The sequence below is a fragment of the Coregonus clupeaformis genome, chromosome 9 (genome assembly GCF_020615455.1).
Source record: "Coregonus clupeaformis isolate EN_2021a chromosome 9, ASM2061545v1, whole genome shotgun sequence".
In the NCBI taxonomy this organism is placed as follows: domain Eukaryota; kingdom Metazoa; phylum Chordata; class Actinopteri; order Salmoniformes; family Salmonidae; genus Coregonus; species Coregonus clupeaformis.
This window is the reverse complement of record NC_059200.1, coordinates 27,272,181-27,278,593: the sequence shown is the minus strand read 5'-3', so window position 1 is coordinate 27,278,593 and position 6,413 is coordinate 27,272,181.

Sequence of the window (6,413 nt, the reverse complement as noted above, 5' to 3'; positions counted from 1 at the left end):
TGCCTAAGATATATAGTATATAAAGTACCTTCGCTGTGTCTGTTTGTGTCCCACCCAAAAAGAGCAAACAAGAGCACTTGAATAAAAAAAGAGAAATCAGTTGGAACCACCATTACATTAAATCCATCCTTTCTAATGCCAACGATAGTGTGATGAGTATTGACATTTATATTATATGTACATTATAAATGTTCCCGTCTCTCAATGTGATTGACAGTTTGTTTTATTTTTACGAAAAATAGAATTAGGCTTCATACCTAGATCAGCGAGGGAAGAGGGGGTGAGGGATGAGGGGGTGGGGGGGTGAGGAGAGATGAGTTCTCTCTCTCTGAAGATGTTAGTCTGTTACCAGTGGAGAAGTAGAAGCTAGATGGTGAGTGTGTGAGGAAGAGGTATGAATGAAAGGTGTTTGAGTGTGTGTGTGTGAGGGGAGAATGGTGATAGTTGGATGATGACTAAGTGGAGGCTGTTTGGAGTGTGGGTGTTTGCATTGGTGGTGGTATTGAGGGTCAATAGAGAATGGGGTTGACGTGTCGTGGAAGTGTATGTGAGCGGGGATGGGGCCTCGTCTTGTTTCTGACTTCTGTTCCAGCTCCTCAACATATCTCACAGAATGTACAGAGATTGTGTAATCAAGGTTTTTCTTAATAGCTGAATTTCAAAACTTTTTTTTGTCAAGTATTTGTACGGCGAGGCCTCTGATTTATGTAGATGTAACCATTCAATAAAAAACTGAAAAGAAACACCTTTGTTATCTTATAGAATTTGTTGAATGCCAATGGACAGTGTTTTTTATACAGCTAGATTTTTTGTAGTATGCAAAATGTATTTAAAACATAAAATACAACACTTATTTTATTCATTTTCCAAATTCAGCATATACACTAGGGTTGGGAGGTAGGGGTTACGGTTCTGGGTTGGATGTGGGATTTGGAATGTTAATCATTTCTGCTGTTCTTGACGCCAGGCATGTCCTACTGGTCACAGAACGTTTTTCTGATTTGAGAAGAACCACAAAAAGAAAAGAACGCTCTTCTCTTTTGCAGGACTAAGAGAATCATTTTCAAATAAAAATAATAAACCTCTGTCAACCTCAGTCATGGTTCACACCAAGAAATACATTAACATTAATAAAAAGCTGTACTTAATACATGACAATATTTCTATAAAACATGAACCACGGTTGATCATAAATCATGTAAAAACATATCACAGTGATAATGTGAAGTTTGAACATACAGTGCATTCCTAAAGTATTCAGACTTTCTCCACATTTTGTTACGTTACAGCCTTATTCTAAAATTGATTAAATTGTTTTTCCCCCTAAATCTACACACAATACCCCATAATGACAAAACAAAAACAGGTTTTTAGAAATGTTTTCAAATGTAATAAAAATAAAAACAGAAATACCTTATTTACATAAGTATTCAGACCCTTTGCTATGAGACTAGAAATTGAGCTTAGGTGCATCCTGTTTCCATTGATCATCCTTGAGATGTTTCTACAACTTGATTGGAGACCACCTGTGGTAAATTCAATTGATTGGACGTGATTTGGAAAGGTACACACCTGTGTATATATATATATATATATATATATAAGGTCCCAAAGTTGACAGTGCATGTCAGAGCAAAAACCAAGCCATGAGGTCGAAGGAATTGTCCGTAGAGCTCCGAGACAGGATTGTGTTGAGGCACAGATCTGGGGAAGGGTACCACAAAATGTCTGCAGCATTAAAGGTCCCCAAGAACACAGTGGCCTCCATCATTCTTAAATGGAAGAAGTTTGGCACCACAAAGACCAATCTGAGCAATCGGGGGAGAAGGGCCTTGGTCAGGGAGGTGACCAAGAACCCAATGGTCACTCTGACAGAGCTCCAGAGTTCCTCTGTGGAGATGGGAGAACCTTCCAGAAGGAAACCATCTCTGCAGCACTCCACCAATCAGGCCTTTACGGTAGAGTGACGGAAGCCACTCCTCAGTAAAAGGCACATGACAGCCCGCTTGGAGTTTGCCAAAAGGCACCTAAAGGACTCTCAGACCATGAGAAACAACATTCTCTGGTCTGATGAAACCCAGATTGAATTATTTGGTCTGAATGCCAAGCGTCATGTCTGGAGGAAACCAGGCACCGCTTATCACCTGGCCAATACCATCCCTACGGTGAAGCATGGTGGTGGCAGCATCATGCTGTGGGGATGTTTTTCAGCGGGAGATGGGAGACTAGTCAGGATCGTGGGAAAGATTAACAGAGCAAAGTACAGAGAGATCCTTGATGAAAACCTGCTCCAAAGCGCTCAGGATCTCAGACTGGGGCGAAGGTTCAGTCTGTAGTAAGACATGGCAGCTCTGCTTCTAGCTCCTAAGCAACTTTGCAGTATTTTGTTTTTTTGTGTGTTATTTCTTACATTATTAGCCCAGAACGTTTTTTGTGTTATTACATACAGCCGGAAATACGTTTTGGATATCAGAGCAGCGGTAACTCACCAGCATTACGACCAGGAATACGACTTGGATCCTTTGTTCGTACCCCCCAGGGCAATTGAGCTTATCCCAGAGGCTGCTCCAAGTCACCGCCGGCAGAGAAGAGGTAATCGGAGTGGACTTCTAGTCCGACTAAGGAGGCGGGCACACCATCCACCACTTCAGAGTATATTACTCGCTAATGTTCAGTCTCTGGACAATAAAGTAGACGAGCTCAGGGCGAGGATCTCGTTCCAGAGAATACAGGGACTGTAACATACTCTGTTTCACGGAATCATGGCTCTCTCGGGATATACTGTCTCCGTCCACACAGCCAGCTAGGTTCTCAGTTCATCGCGCAGACAGGAATAAAGAACTCTCCGGGAAGAAGAAAGGCGGGTACACCCCGTATGCTTCATGATTAACTACTCATGGTGTGATTGTGATAACATACAGAAACTCAAGTATTTTTGTCCACCCGACCTAGAATACCTCACAATCAAATGCCGACCGTATTACCTCCCAAGAGAATTCTCTTTGGTTATAGTCACAGACGTGTATATTACCCCTCCAGCCGATACCACGACGGCCCTCAAGGAACTACAATGGACTTTATGCAAACTGGAAACCACATATCCTGAGGCCACATTTATTGTAGCTGGGGATTTTAACAAAGCAAATTTGAGGAAAATGCTACCGAAGTTTTATCAACACATTGACTGTAGTACTCGCTTAGGGAAAACACTAGATCACTGCTACTTGCCTTTTTGAGATGCCTACAAGGCCCTCCCCCGCCCTCCCTTCGGCAAATCAGATCACGACTCCCTAGCCACGTCCTCAGAGCATGCGCAGACCAGCTGGCTGGAGTGTTTACGGACATATTCAATCTCTCCCTATCCCAGTCTGCTGTCCCCACTTGCTTCAAGATGTCCACCATTGTTCCTGTACCCAAGAAAGCAAAGGTAACTGAACTAAATGACTATTGCCACGTAGCACTCACTTCTGTCATCATTAAGTGCTTGGAGAGGCTAGTTAAGGATCATATCACCTCCACCTTACCGGACACCCTAGACCCACTTCAAAGTTGCTTACTGCCCCAATAGATCCACAGCCGATGCAATCACCATCGCACTGTACACTGCCCTATCCCACCTGGACAAGAGGAATACCTACGTCAGAATGCTGTTCATTGACTATAGCTCAGCCTTCAACACCATAATACCCTCCAAGCTCATCATTAAGCTCTGGGCCCTGGGTCTGAACCCTGCCCTGTGCAACTGGGTCCTGGACTTCCTGACGGGCCGCCCCCAGGTGGTGAAGCTAGGAAACAACACCTCCACTTCGCTGATCCTCAACACAGGGGCCCCACAAGGGTGCGTGCTCAGCCCCCTCCTGTACTCCCTGTTCACCCATGACTGCGTGGCCACGCACGCGTCCAACTCAATCATCAAGTTTGCAGACGACACAACAGTAGTAGGCCTGATTACCAACAATGATGAGACAGCCTACAGGGCGGAGGTGAGGTCCCTGGCAGAGTGAGGCCAGGAAAATAACCTCTCTCTCAACATCAACAAAACAAAGGAGCTGATTGTGGACTTCAGGAAACAGCAGAGGGAGCACGCCCCTATCCACATCGACGGGACCGCAGTGGAGAAGGTGGAAAGCTTCAAGTTCCTCTGCGTACACATCACTGACAATCTGAAATGGTCCACCCACACAGACAGTGTGGTGAAGAAGGCGCAACAGAGCCTCTTCAACCTCAGGAGGCTGAAGAAATTTGGCTTGGCCCCTAAGACCCACAGAAACTTTTACAGATGCACAATTGAGAGCATCCTGTCGGGCTGTATCACCGCCTGGTACGGCAACTGCACCGCCCGCAACCGCAGGGCTCTCCAGAGGGTGGTACGGTCTGCCCAACGCATCACCAGGGGCACACTGCCTACCCTCCAGGACACCTACAGCACCCGATGTCACAGGAAGGCCAAAATGATCATCAAGGACATCAACCACCCGAGCCAAGGCCTGTTCACCCTGCTATCATCCAGAATGTGAGGTCAGTACAGGTGCATCAAAGCTGGGACCGAGAGACTGAAAAACAGCTTCTATCTCAAGACCATCAGACTGTTAAATAGCCATCACTAGCCAGCTACCACCCGGCTACTCAACCCTGCGCCTTAGAGGCTGCTGGCCTATATATATATATATATATAGACATGGAATCACTGGCCACTTTAATAATGTAATACTAGTCACTTTAATAATGTTTACATACTGCTTTACTCAACTCATATGTATATACTGTATTCTATTCTACTGTATTTAGTCAATGCCACTCCGACATTGCTCGTCCTAATATTTACACTGCTCAAAAAAATAAAGGGAACACTAAAATAACACATCCTAGATCTGAATGAATGAAATAATCTTATTAAACACTTTTTTCTTTACATAGTTGAATGTGCTGACAACAAAATCACACAAAAATTATCAATGGAAATCAAATGTATCAACCCATGGAGGTCTGGATTTGGAGTCACCCTCAAAATTAAAGTGGAAAACCACACTACAGGCTGATCCAACTTTGATGTAATGTCCTTAAAACAAGTCAAAATGAGGCTCAGTAGTGTGTGTGGCCTCCACGTGCCTGTATGACCTCCCTACAACGCCTGGGCATGCTTCTGATGAGGTGGCAGATGGTCTCCTGAGGGATCTCCTCCCAGACCTGGACTAAAGCATCCGCCAACTCCTGGACAGTCTGTGGTGCAACGTGGCGTTGGTGGATGGAGCGAGACATGATGTCTCAGATGTGCTCAATTGGATTCAGGTCTGGGGAACGGGCGGGCCAGTCCATAGCATCAATGCCTTCCTCTTGCAGAAACTGCTGACACACTCCAGCCACATGAGGTCTAGCATTAGGAGGAACCCAGGGCCAACCGCACCAGCATATGGTCTCACAAGGGGTCTGAGGATCTCATCTCGGTACCTAATGGCAGTCAGGCTACCTCTGGCGAGCACATGGAGGGCTGTGCGGCCCCCCAAAGAAATGCCACCCCACACCATGACTGACCCACCGCCAAACCGGTCATGCTGGAGGATGTTGCAGGCAGCAGAACGTTCTCCACAGCGTCTCCAGACTCTGTCACGTCTGTCACATGTGCTCAGGGTGAACCTGCTTTCATCTGTGAAGAGCACAGGGCGCCAGTGGCGAATTTGCCAATCTTGGTGTTCTCTGGCAAATGCCAAACGTCCTGCACGGTGTTGGGCTGTAAGCACAACCCCCACCTGTGGACGTCGGGCCCTCATACCACCCTCATGGAGTCTGTTTCTGACCGTTTGAGCAGACACATGCACATTTGTGGCCTGCTGGAGGTCATTTTGCAGGGCTCTGGCAGTGCTCCTCCTGCTCCTCCTTGCACAAAGGCGGAGGTAGCAGTCCTGCTGCTGGGTTGTTGCCCTCCTACGGCCTCCTCCACGTCTCCTGATGTACTGGCCTGTCTCCTGGTAGCGCCTCCATGCTCTGGACACTACGCTGACAGACACAGCAAACCTTCTTGCCACAGCTCGCATTGATGTGCCATCCTGGATGAGCTGCACTACCTGAGCCACTTGTGTGGGTTGTAGACTAAACGTCTCATGTTACCACTAGAGTGAAAGCACCGCCAGCATTCAAAAGTGACCAAAACATCAGCCAGGAAGCATAGGAACTGAGAAGTGGTCTGTGGTCACGACCTGCAAAACCAGTCCTTTATTGGGGGTGTCTTGCTAATTGCCTATAATTTCCACCTGTTGTCAATTCCATTTGCACAACAGCATGTGAAATGTATTGTCAATCAATGTTGCTTCCTAAGTGGACAGTTTGATTTCACAGAAGTGTGATTGACTTGGAGTTACATTGTGTTGTTTAAGTGTTCCCTTTATTTTTTTGAGCAGTGTATATTTCCATTCCAT